General features: G+C 40.8%; 1 pseudogene; it reads right to left on the bottom strand.

The window, feature by feature from the left end:
- Positions 1 to 16,130: 16,130 nt before the first annotated feature.
- LOC114637480 lies at positions 16,131 to 16,269 on the bottom strand (annotated as a pseudogene).
- Positions 16,270 to 26,850: the final 10,581 nt, after the last annotated feature.

Below are 26,850 nucleotides of genomic sequence, written 5' to 3'. Positions count from 1 at the left end.
TCCTTTAGTTTACATGTTTTTCTGTTGTGTTTTTGTTTGTTTGAGACAGGGTTTCTCTGCATAGCCATAGTTGTTCTGGAACTTACGTAGACCAGACCAGTTTCAAATTCAGAAATTCACCTGCTTCTACATCTCAAGAGCTGAGATTAAATGAATAGGTTCACCACATTATAAAATGTTTTTCGTACTCTTTCAACATAGTATATACTTTGCTGTATATAGGCTGTGTGTATAGTAATCTGGATTGACCATTACATATTTCATCTTTGCTTTCCATGATTTTGGTGTTTCTGTTGAAATGTTAAAATAAACTTCTGTAATCCTGATACTCTTGCCTTAATTTTTATTTCACCTTTCAGAGTTTCTTTCCTTGTTTTTCATAGCATTTTAACTATAATATGCCATGTAGAGATTTCTTTCAGTTCTATTATTTTGAGTGACTCAGTGTGTTCTGACATCTGGATTGTTGTCTCTGTCCTTAAGATTTGGCATACTATTTTCTATGATATCATTGAATGTATTAGCTTTGAATTTAGCCTGGATTTCTTCAACTTCTTCTATTTTCATGATTTGTAACCCCTGTTTTTTCATGGTGTTCCATGGGTTTCATATGTTCTATCCTGATTTTCTCCCTATTTTGTTCTTCTCAATGTCTGAATAGCTTGTCTATGATCTCCAATTTTCTGTTTTCTATTCCATCCTTTCTGTTTTGATTTAACTTACTGAGCATGTCTTTCAAACTCGGCAGATCTTAACAGCATTCCAATTGTCCTGTTCTTGATTTCTTTTGTCTCTGTTGACTTAATGTTAATCCCTGGTTTTACTGAGCCTACTTCTCCTCCACGCATAACCTTGGTTACTATTACTAACATTCTTCCCCTTGAATACTTCAAATACTTCAATAGAAAGAAATAACAGTTGACATAAAAATCCAACCAATGAATAATCAAAGATGTAAAAATGGAGAAATATAAAAATTATGAAAACTTGAGACAACATAATGCTTTCAAAAATACAAAGAGAATACAAATATAAAGCTAAATGAATGAATGGAAAGGGTCTATACCGAATGTAAAAGAGGAATTTAGAAATATAGAAATACTGATCTTCAGAGTTTAAAGATGGTTAAAACTATAAAAAGTTATAGTTAAGAAAAAACAAGGCAATGTTGTGTGGGAATGACATAAGAACGATAGAGAAAGCATATGGGCTGCACATAGTAAGAGCTATAGAATTCATGTGAGCATGGCTGCAGAAACATGCAGAATAATCACAAATATTGTCTGAGCAATAAAAAAAAAACAAAGTATGAACATTAAGAGAGATTCCTTCTAGAATGAAAGTTTTTTGTTTTTTGGGTTTTTGTTGTTGTTGTTTTGTTTTCGTTTTTGGTTTTTTGGTTTTTCGAAACAGAGTTTCTCTGTGTAGTCTTGGCTGTCCTGGAACTCATTCTGTAGACCAGGCTGGCTTCCAACTCAGAAATCTGCCTGCCTCTGCCTCCCAAGTGCTGGGATTAAAGGTGTGTGCCACCACTGCCTGGCGAAAGTTTTAACATAAATAAAGTAAGAAATAAAAGATAAAATAAAATTAAACTAAAACAGGTTCGTAAAACTATTGTGCTATTCAGTACTGTTTTGGGTGGAATGAGTTTTGATTTCCCCTGATGGGAGGAGCAATGTGCAACTCTGTTCTTAGCCTGTAAAGCCAACTGTGTAAGATGCTTTGGACTAGTGAAGTTTGAACAAGTTTTCTTTTGTTTGCATTTCTATGGCAACTGTGTTTACCCCAGAGCAAGTCTTAGCTCTCACACTGGCTCTAACTCAAACAGCTAAGCCACAGGTGCATATAGGTCTGTATCAACTGCCTGAGAGGACCCTGGTGGTATCAGTATGTAGGGTATTGGAAAGGCACTGCATTCACAATTCATGTTGACCTTTTGGGGTGCAGAAAATGTCACTTTGGGCATCCAGATCACATATCTCTCGTCACCTCAGAATCGGTGCTGATCTCATGTCTGTCGATTGGGATCTTTGCCTTTGTCACACCTTTGTGGCTCAGTCTGTCTTTTTCATCTAGATGATGGTGATCTTCCAGCATCATGTGGATTCAGACAAATACTTCCCTAGTGGTTTCCAGTGAACACAGTTTGGCCATGCAGTCGAGCTGGACATTGGCTATGGGAATTTAAATGCCTGTCAGTTGTTACCTCTTGTAGGAATCAACATTTCACTCACTTATATCAAACAATGCTTCTAAACTTCATCTTAAGTGAAAGTACTCCTCAGCACAACATTTTGAAGGTTCACTTATGATGTAACAGGTATCTATACTTTACTCATTTTTTATGGATAATTCTCCAAAATATAGATACATCCATTTTATTTCTTGGATCATTTTATATTTAATTTTTTTAATGGCATAGAGGTTTATTACAAAAAACAATCCCTTGGCAAAAAAAAATCACACATCAAAATAAACCAGACCCAACATCTATATAGCTCAATGAACTTCTGTACAGTTAGAATAGGCACATTTTATTAAGATATATCACATTTTATTATCCCATTTGTTCATTAGCTGATTGACACAGTTTGTATTTTGGGTTGTTTTAAACATTCATATACAAGCCCTTTGCGTGAGTATATCTTTATTCTCCCACTCTCTTGAAAATGATTTGATAGGTGGTCTGACAAAATCATTGTTTCATTATTCTAGACTATTTTCAAAGTGCCAGTGTGAGCTTACAGCCTCCAAGCACTGTATAAGATTCCAGTCTTTCCATGCCTTTGTCAACACTTGTTATATTTGGCTTTTTTGGTTCTATGTGCATTTCCAATATGACTAATGTCAGGCATATTTTCCTGTGTCTATTAGACACATTTTCACATTAAAAAAATGTCTATTCAAATCCTTTGACCACATTCAGTTGAGGGATTTTGTGTGTGTGTGCAATATAAATACTCTTTATATAATTTATATTCAAACACCTCACCAGATATTTAGCTTGAAATACCCTAGCCCATTCTATGAATATTAATTTGTTTTCTAGCATTCTTTGATACACAGTTATATTTACTTGCTGTCTTTCATTCTTGGTGCTTTTCATAATGTACCACAGAATGCACCTCACACTATAAGTCCTCTGCCTTTTTTCATCAGCTATTTTTTGTGGCCCTTGCTGGTTGCTAACAGATGTTTTACCCTTTATTCAAGGTATGAGTCAAGTGTTCAGGACCATTCTCTTGCACTTCGCTTTTCCTAGCACTATTTTGTTATGATAGTTCCTTTGCTTAACAGTCTAGAAGATGCCTAAGTATTTGACAATGTCTTAAATAAAGTATACAATATGATGCAAGAAAATTCTGAGCACCTGGAAATCTGTGTTTGCTTAACTATATATTTTAATTCAAAATGATAGTTCATTTGGACTTGCAATCACCCACAGTCACTTGGAAGACATTTTATTTTATCTTTTTTAAAAATTTTTTAATTGGATATTTTATTTATTTACATTTCAGATATCATCCCCTTTCCCTATTTCCCCTCCCTAGAAACACCCTATCCCATTCCCCCTCCTTTTTGCTTTTATACCATTTTAATTACATGCAAGTATTAAGGTCAGTTCTAGGTTGAGAACTAGCAATACAATAGATGCAAATAGTCAAGGAACAAGCAAGACAATAAACACAAATAGTCAAAGAACAAACAAGGAAATAAAATTCTGTGAATACTCCCATGATAACTATTTCTAAGGGCTTATCAAGATGACCAAAATATCTGAGCCAACTACTCTATCCTAGCCCAAAGTCATTTTCATGTTTGAAGCTTACTTCCTTGAACTAGCCTAAGATTTAAATTCCTGCCTGAAATTACTTCTTTGTTCTAGCCAAATGTCAGATTCCTGCCTGAAGCTCACTTCCATGTACTTGGCCAATGTCATATTCCTGCCAAGCAGCCCATTTCCTTGTCCTTGGCCCATGTCAGATTCTTGCCAAGCAGTCCTAAAAGCTCTCTGTCTCTCCCTCTTTTTTATTTCATAAACAAGAGTAAGCCTGTCTTATGTCATTCTTATAAGAATGTCTTCCTTACTCATCATGAAATATGCATTATCAAAAGCAAGACACTTCTATCTTAAGTTGGTAAGGCTCTATGCAAAATTTTACTAGTCCTTGGCTTCTCAGCCTGTTAATTTAATAACTCTGTCCAGGTGTCTACTTTCAGTTTCAAGCTATGTACTTTGGCTGCCAACATGTTGATGTTGTTGAAGACAAGCTTTATCATGATGGGCAGGAATAAAAATATTCCCAGGACAAAAAAAAAAAAAAAGGCTAGCATGATCAAGCTATATATTCCATTCTTGAAGCTTGACCAAAATAGAAATACTGACCTCAGGCCATGAGTAATTTTATTAGCAGTATCTGTCACATCAATGTTCAGCAGTGCAGCATTCTTTAAATTTATAAGCACACTATGCAATGTTAAAACATCCAGAGAGGTGTTAGAATTATGCCATATATACTCCAAGTGTCTTTAAACTTTCTCCTAATTATAATGACTACCACTGTAAATTTTAGAACTAATAAGAATCCAATGGTATTTGACATGACACTCGAGATGGCTCCTTACTCTTAAACTCTGAACCTCCTTCCAATAATTTGAATAGGATAAAGAGCATCAATCCATTATTCCCAATGCCTATCTAAATCCTCTTGTATAATCAACACATTAGTAACACTTTTTGCTAAATGATTAACAAAAGTAGCTGTCTTAACTTCTTGTGTCAAAGAATTGCAGAAGCAGTGGTGCTAGCAATTCATGTAATTAAAGCTGTTACATCAGCAATAAGCCCACTACCCTCTTGCTTCTGCTTAAAGGCTGATTCACTTCTTCTAGTACTTGAAAGCTTTTTTCAGAAAACCAAAATTCTGTGATACACAGAACAATAAAATAAAAGCTGATTGATACATTTCCATAACGGACATGCTGGGTTTCAACACACTAACACAATTAGAAAGGATATAATCAATCCAACTTACATTAAATGCTGTAGAAGAAATAAAAGTAATTTTAACTTGACAATTAAAAGAGCCTTAACACATGTACTAACAGTTGTTTGAAATCCAGATCCTGTCCCAACTTTATCTCTTGCTAACATAACATCAGAGAGAACTGCAGCTAACTTCAAATATGTCTCTGAAAATGTCCAGAACCAGCCTTCCAAATGAAGACTGTTATTTCCAATATTGGATTGATTTCTAGACCAATACATGATTGAGTCCAAATAACTGGTCACATTTAAGAACAATACAAGAGTCGTTATAACTTCTTGTTTTGATTCTCTGTTCCAGGAGGTCTGAAAACTTGAGGCAAGGCAGCTTGTCCCATCAGGGGTATAGATAAGGAAAGGTGGGTTGGGAACATATGTCCAATACAGCTTCCCAGTCTTGAGACAGGGACTAGAAACAACCTGGATTTGCTGAATAGCTAAGCTGACTGAAATTGAGATCTAGGGACTTACCTGTCTTCCCTTCCATGGTACTGGAATTATAACCATCTTCCAGTGGCTGATTTTTTTTTTCCTTTGGCCATTATTTGAGACAGGGCCTCTCTGTGTAGTAATAGGTATCCTGGAACTTGCTAAGTAGATAGGACTGATCTTCAACTCAGGGATCAGCCTGGCTCTGGATTAAAAGTATATTTCACCATGCCTAGTCATATTTTAATATTAAAAAAATATTTTATGTGTATAGGTGTTTTGCCCACATGTACGTCTGTGTACCATATATGTGCCTTGTTCCCAAGGAGGCCACATCCAAATGCCAGGAACTGTAATGACAGTTGTTAACACAATGAGGGTGCTGACAATTGAACATGTGTTCTCTTGCAGAGAGTGTGGGGGTTCTAAGGGAGTACAGGTAACCAGTCAGCCAAGTCTCTAGCCCTTTTGTTATTACTTTAAAAGCCTAAGTGTGGTCAGCAAACACCAAACAAAAGCTAAGATGTGTAACAAGCTTTTCTGTGAAAGTGGCTTTCCTTATGATACTACTGCCCACCCTCATTAGAACCACAGCTCATTTTAGTTCCTAAAACTAAGTTATGACAGGTAATATAAGCTGAGACAAACCAGACATAGTGGTACATATGCTTAATTCCAGCACTTGGGAGACAGAGACAGGCAGATCTCTATGTGTTCAAAGCCAATGCCTGACTTTTTAATGTGAGTTTTGGGACTCAGTCTCAGATCATCATACTTCAAAGGCAAGCACTTTGTGGACTGAGCCATAGACAAGTGGGCAGAATTGTCAAAGTACATTGGAGTCACTGAAAATACTACGGTGCCCTTAACTTACATTAGACTAAACAAGGCAAGAGCCTGCTTTTTCTTCATATAAGTGAAGGATATTATTAGTGTAGCCAGCTCACTGCACCACCATCTTCACTCTTCCAATGTGGTTTATCATAGTCCAGCCATCACATTAGCACTCGCAGGAGGAAGTGTTATCAGGACAAGAAGAGAATGAGCAAACATGCTCACCAGATTCCTAAGCAGGTCCCTATACTTCATTTCCTTAGTTATGGACCCACCTGAAACTTAATTCCAGACATGAAATAAGTTAAACAGAGCATTTTAGCTGCTCTAGCAAATGCTATGGCTTTGTTTGCTTGCACTTGGCTCAATAACTGAAACTTAGTCACAACACACCACCATGCCATGCAGCAAGAGAGGTATCAAATGGGCTTTGTTTCTAAGGATATTGGAAGAGGCAGTGACAATATTATGCCAGATATAAGGGGTGGAAATGTGATATTATGACTTTAGGTGGTATGTTTTTCAAAAACTTAAAACATTTATTTTTTTCATCAGGTGTGTGTGTGTGTGTGTGTGTGTGTGTGTGTGTGTTTGTGTATGCACACACTTAGGAGTGCATAAGAATGCATAAGCATGAATGTCAGAGGAAAACTTGCAGAAGTCAATTCTCTTCTTCTATCAAGTATATCCCAGGGACTGAACTCACATAGTTAGGCTTGGTGGTAAACACCTTTATCCAATGGCCAATAATCAGATTGGCTAACGCTGTGCCTATTTTTATTAGTATGTGCCAGTAAAGCTCAACAATGTTACAAGTAAAATTTTGTTCCTAAAAACGTCTTTCGATAGTGTATTTCCTAATTTTTTTAAAAAAAATGATTCTCCAAATTTACAGTATTGCCATTCTGATGTAGATTTTTGTTTCATTGTTATGAAGGACAGGATATCTAATGGTATTTACCCATAGTTTATCAATAGACCAGATACCTCTCCAGTATGGCCACCAAAAATTTATACATTGACCAGAATGCATTGCAATCAAAATTGTTCATGTGTCTGTGGATACACACACACACACACACACACACACACACACACACACACACTTAACTCACCAAATACACTAAATTTGATGCCTAGGCCAGAAATGCAGCACCTTTCCAGCACTGAGATTAGAAACACATCACAACACTTGGCTTTTACTTAGGTTCTAAGAATTGGATTCAGATTATGGTTACAGACCAGCACTTTACCAAATAAGCTATGTCCCTAGCCGTCATAAATATTCCCTTTGCGAACTAACAGTCTAGACATTTGTTATAGTTATTGATTAGTTGTAAGTATATATGTAATGTACACATTCATCATATTTCATGTTACAACATCTGAAATGTTTGTTCTTTGAAAAACATGTGTTTTATGTGGAAGTAAATACCAGGAAGCCTCAATTCTACTGACAGCCACCCTGTAGATACAGGTATCTGCATTCCTTTTCAAATAGCTTCACATGGTTGACAACTATTTGGTCCTGTGTCATCATAAACTTTTGCAGCCTATTTCTAAAAAATGTTCAACCTTTCCTGTAGCCCACCAAAGGTAGTGGAAGAGAAAAGTTATCAGGATATGTGGGAAGTGGACCGGTTTAGCAATAGTTCTTTGGGGTGTGAGCTCAATCTTCTTTGTCAGTAGTACAATCCTGTAGCAAACACCATACATGAACCAGCAGCTACAGTCCAGTCCTCTAGGCCTGTTTCCAGTAACTTTTTGGCAACAATGTTGACCTGAACTTAGCAGTTTCCAACCCCTGGTGATGCACATTCCTATGCTAAAAATTTATTTTTAAAATTAAAATAAAAAATATGTTGTAAGTAAAAGATGCAGAGATTATTTGTGTAAGTGCTTCCTGGTGACTTTTGCATTTGAAATTTTCATGTGGGTGCTAATTTAAATGCTAACCCTACATTGACTAATCAATTTTAAATTGAAATTTGAAAATTTATTTTTCTTGTAATTGTAATTATTATTCAACTAATCTGCAGATGCCATGAAATCAATTATTTTCTTTTGTTCATTAATGTATTCATAGTGGAATTTCAAAAGTTTACTTATTTACTGTTATGTATATGTGAGATTGGATAGTGGATCACTGTGTTTCATCTTTTCTTACTGTCAGAGAATTAATTTGCAATCATAGCAGACTGATATTTATATTTTCTATACTTACATGCTTCTGAAGTCCTGTCATCTAATATTTGGTAACATCTCAAATATCTGACATGCTAATTGTTTTTTCTTAGTATGAAGTTAACAGGTTTTAGTGTCCTCAGGAATGACATTAAAGTCCTTATAAAGAAGACCCTGCAGAACTCCCCAACTCCTTCATCCATGGAGAATACTCACCAAGAAGTTACCAGCTATGAGTCAGAGGGCAAATATGCTAGTGCCTTTACTTGGTACTTGTCAGCTCCATGAACTGGGAAAGATGAGTTTGTTGGTTGTAAGTCATGCATGCTGGGTGGTTCCATTACAGCAGTTCCAAACTAAGAAAACCATCATTAATAAACAAAATTGTGAAGTGGGTTAAATGAGAAAAAAAATTTTAAGAAAAATGAATATAATGAACCATCCAGGTTAGGGGTCCTCTACTGTTAGCCTAGCATGCATGAGGCTAAGACAAAAGAATTGCCAGATACCTGCCTCACAAAACAAAACAAAAATGAAACAAAAAGCAATATGTGTGAAAAGAAAGGAAGACATGAAAGAATGAAGGGATGAAAGGAGCTAGAGAGGAAGAGAAGGAATGGGTTCAATGAAAATGAGCACAGAGCAGCCAGCATGTACTGTCATTGAATGCAAAAAAAATTATTTTGAAAATTTTAGCAAAGAAAATATACTAAAATTGAACATTAGGAGATATCACTATACCAAAAATTGACTTATTTTTAGAAGGATAGTGTTTCAAAAACTTAAGCCCAGAAGATGGTGAGTGGATCTCAGACATTAGGCAATTGGAGTTTGATTTTGCTTTTGATAGTGACTGTACCCTGATATTTTTCCCTCTTGAAGAAAGAAAGTATTTTAGTGGAGCCCATAGTTAAGAGACTTTTAATTGTAAAAAGACTTTGAATTTTAAAAGAGATTGAATATTTTAAAGGGACTGACATTTTAATATGTAAGAATTTGCAAAGACTGTGGGACTTTTAAATTTTATTTAGATCTTGGTGATGAATAAGAAAGTAAGGGTTGAGGGTTGATTGTGATGTGTTTGTGTGTCAAGTTGACAAGGGGTCAATTGTACTGGCTAGTTTTGTGTCAACTTGACACATGCTGGAGTTATCACAGAGAAAGGAGTTTCAGGTGAGAAAATGCCTCATTAAGATCCAGCTGTAATGCATTTCCTCAACTAGTGATCAAGGGAGGAGGACCCCTTGTGGGTGATGCCATCCCTGGGTTGGTAGACTTGGGTTCTATAAGAAAGCAAGCTGAGCAAGCCACTAACATCCCTCCATGGCCTCTGCATCAGCTCCTGCCTCCTGATGTGCTTGAGTTCCAGTCCTGACTTCCTTTGGTCATGAACAGCAATGTGGAAAGTGTAAACTGAATAAACCCTTTTCTCCCCAACTTGCATCTTGGTCATGATGTTTTGTGCAGGAATAAAAATACGGACTAATACAGAGAGTTAAAAAGGACTCAACTGACAGCAAAGGAGGCTGAGCTTGGCTTGCTTTACAGTGAGTTGTGGAAATCTCTTTGGTCTCATGTCTTGGTTGATCTTTCCTTTACTGAAAGAGGCACAACCAAGAACTCCTGGCATCCCTCCAGGTGACTCCTGCTCACTTGTGCTGAGGCTGAGGCCTGGGTGTCTCTGCTAGGTAATTCTACCACTGATGATTCATATCTGCTATCCTGGCTTAACAGAACTGGATTGCTAGTATATCTGTAAATTGTTTGTGAGTGAATTGAATGGCTGCTGCTAACCTGTGAACTAAACTGCTGATTTTCAGACAACACAGATGGGAGTTGCTTCAAAGAACCATTTCTCAAAAGGCCCATTACCCCTATATCCTTTCTTTTCCACTACTTCTGGTGGGTAGTGGGTTAAAGGGAGGTTGAAGCATTTAAGATCTATTATTAAAAATAGGAATTGAAGAAATTAAAGTTACAGTGTTCTCTTGTGTGGGGAAAAATTACAGGCTGCAGCGGTGGTGGTCCGGTGAGGCTTCCACGCTGTGGCTGCTCCCATGTGCAGGAGGAACATCTATGCTTCCAATGGCCTGGAGGCTTTGGTGGTGGCAGGCCCCAATAACTTGAGGAAGTCTTTGGTTCCAAAAGGGTTTATTGTCATGGCGGATGGTGGATGGATTTGGATGTACACCCCGTAAAACTCAGGGCAGTTCCGAATTATATAGGGAGGGAGAAAGGGGGAGGATCTGGGGAAAATTGGGGGAGGATCTGGGGAGGCATGCTTAATTTTCTCCACCCTCTGGCCTTCATTAGTATGTAAATCCCTAGGCCCTGAGGACTCTAGTCACACCCTCTACCTGTGCACTTTGGGAGGGGCTGTAATGGCCAGGTTACTGAGTTTTATGGAGACTAGACTGTTTTTCAGGACCCTGGGTTCTTGGGGCACACCGAACTCCTGCCGGTTCTCACACAGAGACTAGGGATTCTAGGCAACTGTCCAGCCATGACCCAGAATACCCTTACTCAGTCCCACATCTTCTCTCCTTTACTTTTTTTAAAAAAGGGGGGAGAGGGTCACTGTGGTGAAATTTTTGGGTGAGGAAGCTGAAAGAAAGCACTATGTAGGCCAGAGGGGTTAACACAATTAAGTCACAGAATAAGGGGAGTTGAGGGTGGGGGTTGGGAAGGAAAGGGATCATTGAATCAATTAAATGCATGTGGTAGAGTTTGAGGGTAATAATATCTGACTAATCTAGATCCTCACTAACATGTAACTTCAGCTATGTGACTTTGGCAAAAGAGTTCATTTGTAGCTAGAAGATTTGTATCTGTCTGTAGGACTCAGCAAGTGTCTCTGGATCTCAGCATGTGTCTCTGGAGTCTGCAGACAGGCGCTGTGGCTGCAAGAAGACAGCATGGTATCCTAGGCAGGTTCCAGGAGGTGGCGTTGTCTCTGTTGAACTTGTGGGAGCACCTGTAGAATAATCACAACAGGGAAGCAGCACCCAGGCAGGGGGATGTCTGCAAAGGGTGTGTAGTAAGCATTAGGCTAGGGAGCAACAGTTTGTCTGTAAAAGGAGACTAGTTGTTAATTAAGAGCTGAAAGATGGTGATCAGCATGTTGATTTAACCTGTGGAAGAAGATCTAGATGTCTTAAGAATTGGAAAAAAAAATGTTGGGAATATATCATGAGTGTTAGAGAGAAAAGGAGACATTTAAACAAAAAGTGAAAATTTTTGGGTTGAAAAGCATGAACACTGTTGTTTTAGGAGTTCCTGTTGGGGGAAAAGGCATTAATGGTGGGAAAGCATGAACATTGTTGTGGGTATTCCTCTTGAGAAGAAAAGGTTAATGGCGGATTTAGAAGCAGTAAGGGAGAGGCTTGCTCTGCCATGTGATGACTGCTCTAGCAGAGAAGCCAAGGCATTCCCCATTTATTTTTCTTAGCTGGTAAATCTTAAATGTAAAGGAAGAGAAGAAAGGCCAACCTTGAAGAAAAGCTCAAAGCAAGAATCATAGGTGTTTGATAGGAGAGTCAGAAGGAGTAAAATGCTGTGTAAAACTGAGCCATGGCAGGGAAACACATGGAGGCTGGCTTGTAGCTGGCAGTTCCTGGTAGCTGGCAGGCAGTTTGCAGTTTACACAGGGGCAAAGGGAGCAGACTGTGTCTCAGACCCTCTGCTATCAGGCAAGCCAGCTGGGCCGTAGCTGGCCACAAACGACCTAGAAGGTGAAGTGAGGAGGGGGGCAAGCAGTGACCGGCCTTGTTGCTTCAGGTTAGTCGGCTGGGCTGTAGCCAGCTGGCTGCAAATGGCGGAGGAGTGGGGGAAGTCTACACTAGGCTAGCAGGCAGCCTGTGATAGACTGACACCCTGAGGGAAAATCACTGGGCACTAGAATTTAGAGCCAGTCTTCCTGAGAAGCTAGCAGGCAGAGCATGAAAGGCTGACCCCTGGGGAAGGGGCAGAGAGCAGAGATTAGGGAGTCGAGTCGCTGCCATTTTGTTAAGTTGGAGAACATGTGGGGAGAAAGAAAGCTATGATAGCAGGCAGCTCCTGAAAGACTGAAGTAGGCACTCCTGAGAGCTCAAAAGGAAAGGGGAATCTCTCAACCAAGGGAAAGGGTCTTAGAACGAGAGTCACCAGGCACTGTGGCCTGAAAGACAGCTGTTTGCTGTAAAAAAGCCCTCTCTGTAGAGCTGGGGGATGGGCAAAGTGGAGGCTAAGGAGCCATCACCATCTTGCCCTTGAGAACACATGGAGAAGAGGGAGAGACGGAGAGAGAGAGATCTAGTCTTTTGAGCTAGGCAGGAGCTAGTGGTAGTTAAGAGTCAGAGAGAAAATGCTGGCCTGAAATATGTGGAGAGAGAAAAATAGAGGAAGGGACAGAGAGAGACCCACCTAGTCTTGTGGACTAGGCTGGAATTACTCACGGTTCCATGGAAAGGGTCTTGGCAGGCACCAGCGGGGGTGGGGGGGGTACTCTTGGAGCTGGTTTTGCCTGGATCCTCTACCACTTGTAGGGAATGATGTAGGCTATGCGTGGGCAGGTGCGGCTTTGAATCTCTGTTGCGTTGTGGGTCTGTGCATCTGCCATGACGAACGAAGTAGGCTGGGATTGTAGCTCAGCATGGCAGGAGCACACGGGATCTTGGCTGAGTTTATTCCTGCAACACCAGGCCCCGCCCAACATGGGGAATTCTCACTCTGGTTCCTTGGGGATGCAGAGCTCATAGATTGGGAGTCCCCAGGCCAGAAGTTGGCTGGAGACTGACTGGTCTCAAGCCCTTGGCTCTCAGGACTGAGACGGGGGCATGTGGGTGCATGCCGGACAACCCACAGCTGAAATAAACAAGGGGGAGGGGAAGAAGAACGAGACCCTAGCAGCACCCGTAGGAGAGACTGTACTTGCTTAGCAGACTTGGTGGCCCGGCTAGCTTGCTTGAAGATGTGGATCATCGTGGCTGGAACATCAAGGTCCTCCAGGTGAGAGATTAAGCAGCTGTAGCTTTAGTCAGTATGGGAGAAGCACGGAATCTTCACTGAGTAGATTCCTCACAGTACAAGCAGGATGGGAAGCTTGGCTGCATTCTGGAGCAGACTGGAGCAGCCCAGTTATTGAAGTCCGTGTGTGTGTGTGTGTGTGTGTGTGTGTGTGTTTTCTGCATTGGATGCACCAAATGTGGGGAAAAATTATAGGCCACAGCTGTGGAGTCCCAGTGGGTTTCCAGACTGTGGCGGGTCCCACATGCCAGAGGAAGGTCTAACATTCCAGTGGCCTGGAGGCTTTGGTGGTGGCAGGACCCAATAACATGAGGAAGTCCTTGATTCCAAAAGGATTTATTGTCATGGCAGATGGTGGATGGATTTGGATGTACACCCCGTAAAACTCAGGACAGTCCTGAGTTATATAGGGAGGGAGAAAGGGGGAGGATCTGGGGAGGCATGCTTAATTTTCCCCACCCTCTGGCCTTCATTAGTATGTAAATCCCTAGGCCCTGAGGACTCTAGTCACACCCTCTACCTGTGCACTTTGGGAGGAGCTGTAATGGCCGGATTACTGAGTTTTATGGAGACTAGACTGTTTTTCAGGACCCTGGGTTCTTGGGGTGCACCAAACTCCTGCTGGTTCTCACGCAGAGTCTCGGGGTTCTAGGCAACTGTCCAGCCATGACCCAGAATACCCTTAAGCAGTCCCACACTCTTGCATCTACTCTTAGAAGAAATATTGCCATTAATGCCAAAAACTTTTGCATGAATGAATTCAACTGTGAGTCTTATTCACACTATAGTTTAGGTGAGCTGCAAAGCGTGATCTCCTGAGTGTTGCAGCTGGTATGGGGCATAGCTACTTCTCCTACTCTGGTGAGCCTGGGGCCAGCTCCCTTACCTGCCACAGATGGCAAGGGATGAGGAAGGGATGGAGGGTGTCTCTCCTTGACCCAGGCGACCACCCAGCAGACAAGATGCAGTGCCAGCTATCTTGTGCTCCCACCCAAGGGGTTCATCATTTGTAACACCACATTCAGGGCCAGGTCAACTGTGCTGTCCAGACCGTGTGCAGGACTTGTTTTCCCAAGTTATGCAGCAGGCAAGTGGCAAGACCAGGTAGCTATCCTACGCTCATGACGTGTGAGCCTACCATAGGTGGCAAGGGGTAAGGGTGGGGAAGGGCATCTTTCTGTCACCCATGCTGCTGCAGGGTAGATGAGTTGTGGGGCAGCTCTCCCATGATCACACCCTCGGTGCCAGCTCACCTGCACTCCTGCCATCTGGGTCAGCTCTACTGTGCTGTCCAGGTGAAGTGCAGGGTCTGTTCTCCCAAGTGCTGCAACTGATCAGGGACAGGGACAGCATTCCTGGTCTCATGGACCCATGAGGCCAACTCTCCCACTCTCCATTAGTGGTAAGGGCAAAAAGGGAAGGGAAGAGATCTTTTCCTTCACCAACACCACTACACAGCAGACAAAAAACAGTACTGCTGCTCCCACACTCACACACAGCCTAGTAGGAACTCACCCACAACTCCCACATACAGAGTCAGCCCTACTCTGCTGCCAAGATGAGGTGCAGGATCTGCTTTCTTGAGTGTTGCAGCTGGTGAGGGGCAGGAATAGCTCTCCTGCTTCATGACCAAGTGGACTGGTCTCCCACCTGCTGCAGGTGGTAAGGGACAAGGGGGAAGGAAGGTATTTATTTGCTCTCATCTATACCACTGCACATGAGACCAGTGGTAGGGCCAGCTTGACCATGCTCCTATGGGCCAACTCACTTGTAATTCCCACTATGAGCAAGTTTTGCTCTCCCAAATACTTCAGCTGGCTAAGGGCAGGGTCAGCTTTCCTACTCTTATGCTTTAGGGTATCTCCTGTGCTCCTTAGAGTGGGGAAAGTTCTCCAAGGCCCTCAGATATGAACATGTCCCCAGGAGGCAGTCCTGACCAGGGATTTCAGCACAGCCTTTGGTGGTAACAGACTATTGCTGCTACAGTGCCATGGAGCCCAGTGTGACCCTCCCCCCATGGTAGCACATGTCAGGAGCCCACTGTGGTCCCTGGTGGCATCACCAGCTACTCACATAAGACTGTTCCTCACTACCCTTGAGTCTCCGGTTCTGCCTATCTTCATTGTGCACACATCCTTTTGTTTTCCTTCCTTTTCCATTTATCCATCACTTGCTTGCTCTTTTTAGTGTTACCTGGTGTCTCTGGGTGTCTAGGGTTGTCTCAGTAGTGGTCTCAGGAGTACTATGCTTTACTTGTGCATTATGACAATAGGCAGTAGTCATCTTGGGCATGGTCTGCATCCCCAGGCCTGCCTGGTGTAGGACTGGTGGTTATTTTAGGCTAGCTCCCTGTATGGGCCAGATAGCACTAGTCTGGTGGTGGTCTCAGGCTCATATCTCCTTGTCCAGCCCACCAGAGTGACTGCTTGCAAGAATCATCTGTCTCAGGGTTACTCCCTTCCAGAGCCTGTGGTGCTAGTTGGGGCTCTTCTAGTGTCATACTTGTTCCCTATCCCGAGAGCCTGTTCATGCCTGCCTGGTGGAGGACTGGTGGTCATCTCAGGCTAGCTCCCTGTCTAGGTTCCCTGGTACTAGACTGGTGGTTGTCTCAGACTCACGTTTTTTTTCAGGAAGTGTTAGTATAGTAGTCATTCAGATGTTCATACATTAGAACACTGAGAGTAATCATAGCCTCTCTCCTCTCTGTCCTCTGTCACCTCTTGACATACATGTGACACAGCAGCCACACCTGCAATGTCTCAATGGCCAGGAAATGCTTTCCTTTTATAGGTTGCCTAGGCCAGGTCTTTTATCATAATAATAGAAACTAGAACAGTATGAACCACCTGGGAATGGCTTGCAATGCTAATTCCAATACCAACGACGTGGAAATATTTGATGACAAGAGAAGACACTACATGTGCTTCAGATTCTTGGCAAGATACTGCATGTATTTAGTACAAGTACTATTTTAAATAGCTCAGTCTACAATTGCTGGGGTCCACAGATACAGAGTCAACAGATGCAGAGGCTGTGTTGGATAAGAAATCCATTCTTTCATAGAGGTGTCTGCTAAATTCTTGAGGGCAAAGTGGGTCAGAGTTTTCTGCAAATGCCATAGGAGTGTCAAGCTAAAGGGATGGAATGTTGCAACAGAAAAACCAAGAGCCAGGAGGAGCAAAAACGCAAAGGTGTGGGCAGGGCAGGGTAGGCTGCTGGGGTGGGTCACTGTAATAAGCCTCCTGCTTGGACCTGTTTAGAAATCTCCTTTAGAGCACAGCATATGCAACTTCTTTCTTCATTAATGTGTCCCCTGCATAATGAGAAGAACAGAACAACACTCTAAGTCTTGCCTCTGGAAAAAAGATATATAAAACCTAGAAGTTGATTTTTTTTCTCTTTTCTCCATTTTTATGGAGCTGGGAATAAGGGTAACATTTTTACATCAAGTAAAATTTTCACTTCCAAGAAAAAAAAATTGAAGTCTGATCTGGAAATCGGTAACCCACCTTGCTTATAAATGCACTGAAACTATTTAGAACTAAATTGACATCATGGGAGCTAGTAAGTATGAATGTTAGAGAAGGTAATTAAAACAGCCTTCTGGACCATTTTATGCATAACAAGGAAGAAATGAAAGTAATTCTTGGCTCTTGCTTTCACATTAGCAATGGGAACCTTTACAGTGACTCATTCTATGTACAGATTCTTCTTCCCAGAAAGGTCCTTCAGCAAAATCTTACTGTGCTGCCTGCTGGGTATGAATTACTGAATGCTCTCAAATATCCCCCTCACATCCACTCCTCACTCTGGGCAGAAGTAGTGTTTTCTAGAACTAGGAAAGGCTGGCTTGTGTGGATTAAAGATGGACAAAGCTCAGCAGCCCTTAGGAGAGATGTTTGGTGAGAAGAAGACATAGAAGTGAAGAAGAGCTGTGTATGATTTCTCTGAACTCACCATTACTTAGAAGCAGAGAAGGAAGATGCCTGAGGTAGGGATTTTCTGGCCAGTACCTCTCACCCTGATTAGGGATGAAAACATGGGGAACCTGAATCTGGTGACTAGTGAGTGTGTGGTTAAATATCCAGCTTTTACTATATATGCTTTAAAATTTGCATAGAGTAAGATTGACTATTGGGAATTTATGGTCCTATGGGTTTTAACCCCTGTATAGATACAACCAACTGGCTCTATCACCAGGATATAGACTTACTCCATCAGCCAGAACACTATCTCTTGCTGCTATTTCCTGCCATGCATAGCTTCACACAGCCACTGATCTATTTGAAACTTTTCTTTTTTGGGTTATTTTTCACATGATTAGACTAAGATTGCCTGTCTCTCAATTTCTTTCTCTTCTTATGCCTAGCTTTTACACCAATGAGGTTGTTCCAGAGACCCTGTATTATCACACCCACATAAACTGTGGCTTTGTTGAAGGAAACTGGAGAAGGACTGGAAGGGAGGATGGAACAGTCTGGGGATAGCTGAGAAAGAGAAGTATAAGTGAAACAGATGAAATTGCCTCAGTGCAATATAGCAGGTTCCTTTCCCTTCACAGCACACCTCTAGCCAATTGCCCTACTCAAGGTTTTCATTGCTATGGTGAAACATCATGACTGAAAATGGGGAGGAAAGGATTTATGTCACACAGACCTTCATATTACAAATTTATTAGTTAGTGCAGGAACTCAAGCCTTGCAAGAACCTGGAGGCAGGTGCTGATACAGAGACCTCGGAGGAGTGCTGTTTATTGGCTTGATCCTCCTGGATTGCTCATCCTGTGTTCTTAAAGAATCTAACACCACCAGCCTAGAGATAGCACCACTCACAATAGATTAGGTCTTCCCACATCAATCACTAAATAAAAACATACTTTAAGGCTTGCCTATACCCCAATCTTATGGAGACATTTTCCCAATTAGGGTTTCCTCCTCTCTGATATCTCTAACCTGTGTCAAGTTAACATAAAGCTATCCAGCACACAAATCCATGGGGCTGATGGATCATGCTGGGATGAGAACAGGCCTTTTAAAAATGTCTAACCCAAGAGGATGCCAGAGGGACAGGGATGCCTTGCTAGGGGAGGTTGCCTTTAATGTTTAGCAAAGTACTTATCTATATATTTTACATTTATTCAGTGTGTGCTTGTGAAGGTCAGAGGGAAATTTGTAGGTGTTGCTTCTGCTTCTGTCCTTGCACATTGAAGGTCTCATGGATCAAACTCAGGTCATAAGGGTATCTCCATTGCCAGAAAGTTCTCTTTAAAAGACTGTGTCTCTCCCAGGGTAGGGGGTAGGGTGTCATATCTTGAGCTTAGGAAAATGAAATATTTTTAATACACCACCCTGGCAGTTGTATCTTGCAGGATAATCAATGCTGGGTTTTCAGAGAGGATGCTTTTCCACTGCAGTGAGGATGACAGACGGTGGGCGTACTGCAGTAATGTTCACTCTGCACCTATAAAGCATAGCCGCTTGCAAGAGCATTACTCCTTGGCATCTAAAATAGGACTAATCGGCTCAAAGATAGCCAAGACACTGCAGTAATTTATGTCTTCTACTACCTTCCATTTTAAATCAGTTCTGCAAGAAGGCAGTGGAATATTCATGAGTATTAGCTGTGTCACTGAGCTGGGTAAGGCTGTTCCTCTGCTTTTAACAGCAGCAACCAAATCAGCAGACCTCACAGATCAGCACTGAATTTGTAATTAAAGGGGAGGAGCTGATTAAGTAACTATGTAGTTGAGGGATTTCTCTTTCTCTACTATCAGAGTAAGGCGTGAATTGTACCACCTAGAAGAAGACATTTTAATACCATTTAACCAGCATCAATTGGAAGTATTTTCTCCTTCTGATTAGTTGGGCATGCTCTTGTCATATATAAAGATGCTGATGATGACACTTCTGGGCAGCTTTTCCAATACAAAACCAACTTATGAGCATTACATTTAACTTTTGTATTGCTATGTTACATGACATGTATGGAGTTGTTCTTCCTTAAATTCATCCCCCTCTCCAACTGACGATTAAGGTGGCCCTAATTCTGTTTTGATCCTCAGCTGTCTTGGAAGAAGGCAGTAGTTTAGTAATAGGTGTTGAGAACTATTTACTGAAAATGTGAAAATGAAAAGACTACACAAAAACAGAGACAACAATGAAGATCAGCAGATCACCCAAACCTATCTTCTGATATATTTCTCAGAATTGGGGGCAGGAGGCTTAGAAAGTACAGCATTCCCAGGAGGAACTGGGTCAAAATGATGTGCAGTATCTGTCTGTGGATCATTTCAAAATCAGAAACACAAACACAGATAAGTGGTTTTAAACAGGCTGTTTCAGAGAATCTGTTGTGAAAACAGATATTTCTGGGCCCCAAAATATCACAGCATTCCACATTCCATATTTTCCTGAACCTGGTCATTGTTGTTTGACTTCACAAAGCTATGTAGTGAGAAAGATCTCAGCATCAAATCACTCTAAACTTCAAGGAGCTCTTCACTGCCAAGCCTGTGGTCCCAAGTTCACATTTCCTGAAGCACTGTGACACTTGCTACTTTCTTTGCTCTTAGGTTTTCCTGATCTGTCCAGGGTTCCATAGAGTGAATGCTTCCATCAGGGAGGAGACACTGTTTCGAAACCTGGATAACCCTAGCTGTTGGATAGGAAAGGAGAGGAGCAGAGTCCTCACGATCATCCAGAACATTGTAACTCTGGGCTATTTCCCCACAATAACTGACGTTTAAACAGTCTAGGGACACTTAATCTAGGTTCCAATGAGTGAGGTTAACCTGATTTTTGATCTCCACAGCAAGCAAATTTCCAGACTTACTTGAGATTCTGACTCCTATGACTGCCACAGAACTTGAGAGGTGAACTCAACATGTGGCTACACTGAGTGAACTACACAGAACTTGAAGAATCACGTGCCCCCACCTGTGTGCCCTGGGTGTCCCAACTATGCACACCAAGCTGAGCTTTATTGTCTTGTTAGGATCTGGTGGTATGCTTGATTACAAGAAGGACAGAAGCCGTTTGAGACTCAAATTAGGATCTCTGTAAGGTCCAGACCTCTTTCTTTAAAATCATCAAAGAAATAAAGTGGGAATTAGGATATTCTGTGTCTCAGAGGTTTAGAAGCATCTTGCTAGTCTTCCCTCAGGTTGACACTACTCTGTGTGTTTCTAAGATGGTGTTTGCTTCCTGTGCCTCAGTGTCCTTCTGAGCACTCCTGGTGTATTTGACATTTATTTCAGCACCTCAAAGAAAGAGGTCTTTGTCCTATAAAGTAGACAGGGACGTAATAGTAAATGTGGCGCAGTTTTGACCCTTTAGAAGCTCTGGCACTTGAAGAAGAGAAAGGTAGAATATGTAAATAAAGTGCTGATAATTTGATGATAATTTAAATATACATAGAAAATCAGGGTGCCTTGATGGAAACAGGGGTTATGAGAGGAAAAGAATGTCTCAACAAAGGAGATAATGGAAGAAGTGGTGTTGTATCAGAGAGAACACAGTTGCCAAACACCAAACAAGGAATCTCTGGCTGGTGGGCAGTGTAAGGGAGAGAAGTAACAGGTGACTATGAAAAGAGACAGGGAAGGACAGGAAGTGTTTGGAAATGACAGTCAGGGACAGGGAAGGAAGGCCAATCAGGGACAAGGTAGTCAGGCAGGGACAGGGATAGCCAGCAGGAACAGGGAAGGTCAGGGAGAGGTAGCTAATCAGGACCAAATGCAATGAAAGAAACAAAAACTGTACTCTGAGGAGTGGTGATGTATGAACTATTGAGAAAGAAACTAATATAGGTTTGCTGTGTACAAGTGTTTAGGTTACATACTCCCAAGCCTTCTCTATGGCTGTTACTCTTTCTTAGACAGTACTTCTTATATTAAAACACTTAAACATTTATGTCATACTTAAAGTGAAAGCATTACATTGAACATTTTATCAGGTTCATTTCTTATTGTGTGAGGTGTTCTTTGCCTGCCAAATGATTGCTCTGACAAAACAACAACAACAACAACAACAACAACAACAAACAACTTCATTTTCAGCATGTTACAGATAGGAGTAATGTAATATGCTGCACAAGCCATAACTGTTCAGTGGCATATGAGCCTATAACTAGTGGCCACAGCTGTGGAATTGAAAATATGTATACATCCATTATGCTGGATGTCCTCTTCACTTTCCACCTATAAACCCTGGGCCTGCATATCTGGGCAACGTAACACAGCCTACAGATAAGGATTGCTGGAATTAGGCCATGTAAGGAAGTAGTTCTCAACCTTCCTCATATTGTAATGACTGCCAGCTATAAAATTATTTTTGTTGCTACTCCATAACTGTAATTTTGCTACTGTTTTGACTAGTAATGTAAATATATGGTATGCAGGATATCTGATATTTGACTCCCAAATGGGTCATGACTAACAAGTTGAGAACCATTGATTTAGAATATCTCCCTGCTGTGTCCTTCATGGATCAGATGACCAAGGGTAGGTTTCTCAGCCTTTCTTGGCCTTTCTTGGCCTCTCCCAGCCTCTCTCAGCCTCAATAGAATTTAACAGTGTCAGCATCAACAAGGATATTATAGGCTCATTACAGGGCACAAATGAGCTAGTTAGTGGGAAGAACCTGAAAAAAGGAAGTGTCAGCACTTTTGTAGACCTCTTTCCTAGTGAGTCAACTTTTAAATTGTAGCTGGTAAAAATCAGTTTTTAAAACAGAGCAATTTAAATACTCCGAGAACTTTTTAAGTAAATAGAAGGTCTATATTTCAATAAGAGTAGTGATATTTTTGCCATTCAAGCTTGTTCATCTACCCTTCCCCACTAGAATCATGTGCTAAATGTCTTACTCTAAGGTCTATATCCTGGGCAGATATAACCAACAAGACGAAGGCTTCTGTTTGTTTCTAATTCTAGCAGAAAATACCATTTTATGCAATGTGTAGCAGAATTCTAATGTCTCATTTTTCCAGGCCCTCCCTGATTCCTACTCCTGGGGTATGTCAGGCTGAGAGCACATTGGGTGCCAGGGGATGGCTCTTTCTCCAGCTGCTCATGCAGGTTCTTTCCAGACAAGGCAAGACAAGAAGGAACAAGACATTCTGCCAGAGAGTTGTTATTAACAACATAAGGTAACATGTTCACCCTCTGACCCAGGGCAGAGGCTATTCCAGAGACAGAAGGTAAATCATCAGGAAAGCCCTTCACACTATCACCTGAACCTCAGTAGACATAAGTAAGTGTATTTCTGGGAGAGTACACTATGGAATGGTACAGACCTATGGCAAATGGCCCAAACATGTGATGGTCTCATGCTACAAACACCAATCAGTAAAGTCGAAGGCTTTGCAGGAGCATAACAGAAGCCAGAGTCATGGTCTAGAGAGCTCTCTTGGAGTTATACTTGTCCTTGAAAGTCTGGAAGTCTGTGTGCTCATGTTCTAGGCTAGATACACACAGGGTTACAACCATCCCTATTGCCATAGAGAGTCCTGACAGTAAAGTCATGCTTAAGAGGTTGGTCACACAGAAACAAAAAAATAAGCTATAGTGAGTCAAGGGAACACCTAGGGAAGCTCAAACAACAATGAGACAAACAAATAAACAACTAATTTTCAAAGGTACTGAAGACTGTGTAGATGTCCATGGCTATGCCTTTAGGAGTGAGCAGAGAGATTCACCCTCTGGGCTTCTTGATCTAAGCAGAAAATGCTAGTAACACAGTGAAATGCTGAAAGAAGGAAGGAAATCTAAGTCACACAGATGCTGTGGTAGAGGATGGATATCATATAGCCAAATGTCGTCATGTTCAACTGTCACAGATAATATGAAGATCCAGAAGGGATTCCCAACATGACAACAAAATAAATAAAAGACAAACCAAAGGAATAATCTAAGCAGGAACACAAGAAGCTACACAAAACAGGGGACGTAGGTTCAAAATTAATCCAGTCATACAAGTAAACAAAAATAAAACAAATGAGAAAGGCAAACATAAAGGCTGCAAAAAAATAGAGATCAGTACACAATCTAAATTGTCTATTTTGAATAACAACAACAACAAAAGTGAGAGATGCAGCTAAATAGAAAATGTTGCTCCTATGAGAAGATAAATATTAAATTAGCTTGTTCTTTCTTCCTTTTTTCTTTCATTCTTTTATCTTCCTTATTTTCTTCCTTATTTCCTTCCTTCCTCCCTCCCTACATCCTCCTTTCCTCCTTTCTTTCCTTCTTTTTTTGTACTGTTCTTCCTTTATACCTTCAGCAACTAGATTTTATCAATATGGAGACAAAAATCATCTTAAAAGAGTATGATAAAACAGTATCAAAATGTAAGTGAAAATATCAACACTAGGACAGAAGAGAATTAGTTGACAGCACACCCAGGAGATGTAAAGGTATATAAATAGCAATTGAACATTTAACACACAGTAAACAAAAACAAGAGGCAGGAACAGAGCCTATGATGTATGGAGAACCTGGAGACAGTGGCAGAAGCTTATGTGGGAAAAATAGAATGCATTAGTTACACATAAATAATAAATGAAATGATCTGAAAATTGATTTCAGGATGAATCAACACATGGAAAAGCTAACATATCTCCAAGTCAGAATGTTTATTTTAAACTTCAAGTGATCCTAGCTTATATGCTTCAAAGCAAAAATGTTGAAAGTCAAAGATGAAAGGAAAGTGTTTGAAGCAGCTATACTCAAGTGTGAGTCAGTGCTGTCAAGACTTTGCTGAAAGATTAATCCACATGATCCACCATGCATGTAGGAACTACACTAAGGATTGTATTTAAACTTTCCTAGGCATCATGGAAGACAGGAAGGACAGAGAGATACTCAAAGTACTGAACAGAGCAAAGGCTATTACATTAGTTACTTTTCTGTTGCTCTGATCAAACACCATAACCAAAGCAATTAATAAAAGGAAAAGTTTATTAGAGTTTATGGCTCCAGATGGAGAAGAGTCCATTATAGCAGCAAGCAATAATCATGGTGGTAGGAACAGAGCAGAAAATTAAATTTTCAAATATAATCATGAACCAGAGAAGGCAAATTGGAATTAGGCAAGACAAAATGAAATCAAAGCCTATTCCTGGTGAAACACTTTGGCAAGGCTGCACAACCTGTGTCTCTCTAACGTGTACTACTACTTCATAACCAAGTGTTCAAATGCTTGAGTCTATTGAGGACATTTCTCATTCAAACTACCGTACCCCAATTCTTGGTCCCTATAAACTTTTGGCCATACCATAATTCCAGATACATTTAGTCTAACTCCAAAATCTCTGTAGTCTTTTTATTCCAACACTATTTAGAAATCCAAAGTCTCTTCTGTGACTCCAGATAATCTCTTAATTGTAAAACCCGATAACATTAAAGAGCAAATTACATAATTCTGACATATAATCACATAAAAATACACATTACTTGGGCTGGAAAGATGGCTCAGTAGTTCAGAGCACTGTCTGCTCTTCCAGAGGTTTTGAGTTCAATTCCTGCAACCACTCACATATTTATATGTATATGTACGTGTACGTATATATATATGTGTGAATATATATGTATATGTGTATGTGTACTTGTATTGTATTGTATTGTATTGTATTGTATTATATATTACATATGCCATTAAGAAGAAACCTCCTGCTCATCGCAGGAATAAAGGGGAGAGTGCATTCAGTGTAAACCTCTAACGTGTGCAAAATATCTGAAGGCATTTTATGTTCCCAAAAAGTAACTGAGCACAAAGGGTGCTGGATGAATATATACAATCCAAAAAGGAAAAATGAGAACGAAGGAGGAAATTAATGAACCGAAGCAAGAACAGAAGCCAAGAGATCAAGCAACATATCTGGTACTTTAACTTCAAAGAACTTAGATGGCCCCACTCCTCTAGGTTTGTTGCCTGCAATACCATTTCTCTCCCAGTAGGAGTCCATTACCTCTATGCAGCTCTCCCTGCTAGATATCTCATCTAAATATGTTGGGTTTTCTCCACTGAAACCCAGGCTTTATTTACATAGCTTTGCACAAAGATTTTCCACCACCTCTTGCCTTATTAAGCATACATGCAGATAATCTCCTGTCACGTGCCATCTGGCTTTAGTGACTCTCTGAAATCCTGGAGGTAGAATTTGTGAGCCTTTACAATTGCATCCTTCATACCTCTAAAGCCAGATCCACGTGGACAATACTGTTAAATTCTGTCACCAGCTTGGGGTGGCTGCTGGACCCCATAAGTCACATTAACAGCACTCCTTTTGCTCAGTTACTTCTTGGGAACATAAAATTCCTTCAGATCTCTTTCACACATTGGAAGCTTACGCTGAAAGCCTCTCTATTCCAGTAATGAGCAGGAGAATTCTTTTTCATGGCACACGCCTCCTTATCTCCTTTAGCACAAGCTGACAAGCTGAGGCTGCACCCTTAAGCTTTCTTGTGCTCCTTTTCTCTGTAAACTGCACACTTTGTATTTTTTGTTACCCGCTTCCCTGTTTTAATTTTAAGCCTGTATAATAGTGATTCATAATAACTATACCACAGATTCAATATTATGCTGTCTCTGCCAAAGGAATTAATTACTTTCTAATTTAGCTTCAGCCAAGATCTCAGAGCAAGGGCAGAAGACAGCAAGTTCTTTACCAGGGTTATTACAGGAATGGTCTCTTGCCCAATTGATAATATTGTTCGACTGAACTAAGCCTGCCGAGTCAGCATTTCTTCCATCACTATCTTCCGGAATCCTATAAGGAAATACATCACACTCTGATTTTAATGCAAGAATGAACAAAAGGAATAAAATAATGATAACTTATGGGTAAGAGAAAATTATATCTTAGACGTATGTCTGATAAAGTGTGTCATTTGGCATTTCAACTAAAGTATGACACAAGGACCTTCTTTTTTAATCCTGTCTATCTTGTGTCCGACTCAGTACAAGTTATTATTGCTGTGGTGTAATACCATGACCAAAAGCAACTTAGGGAGGAGTGATACTTATGCTTCCACACCATTGTTCATCATCATCAAAGTCAGGATAGAAACTTAGACAGATCAGGAACATGGAGGCAAGAGCTGGTGCAGAGGTCATGATTAGGGATGCTACTTACTGGCTTGTTTCTCATGGCTTGATCAGCCTGCTTTCTTATAGAAACTTGGATCACCATCCCAGAAATACCATTGCCCACAATGGCCTCGGCTCTCCCCCAACACTCACTAATTAAGAAAAATGTTCTACAGGCTTGCCTATAGCCTGATCTTATAGAGGCATTTTCCCAACTGAGGTTCCCTGCTTTTAAATGGCTTTAATTTGTGTCAACTTGACATAAAA

Source organism: Grammomys surdaster, unplaced genomic scaffold, assembly GCF_004785775.1.
Source record: "Grammomys surdaster isolate TR1022 unplaced genomic scaffold, NIH_TR_1.0 125311, whole genome shotgun sequence".
In the NCBI taxonomy this organism is placed as follows: domain Eukaryota; kingdom Metazoa; phylum Chordata; class Mammalia; order Rodentia; family Muridae; genus Grammomys; species Grammomys surdaster.
This window is presented reverse-complemented; position numbering and strand designations above follow the sequence as displayed.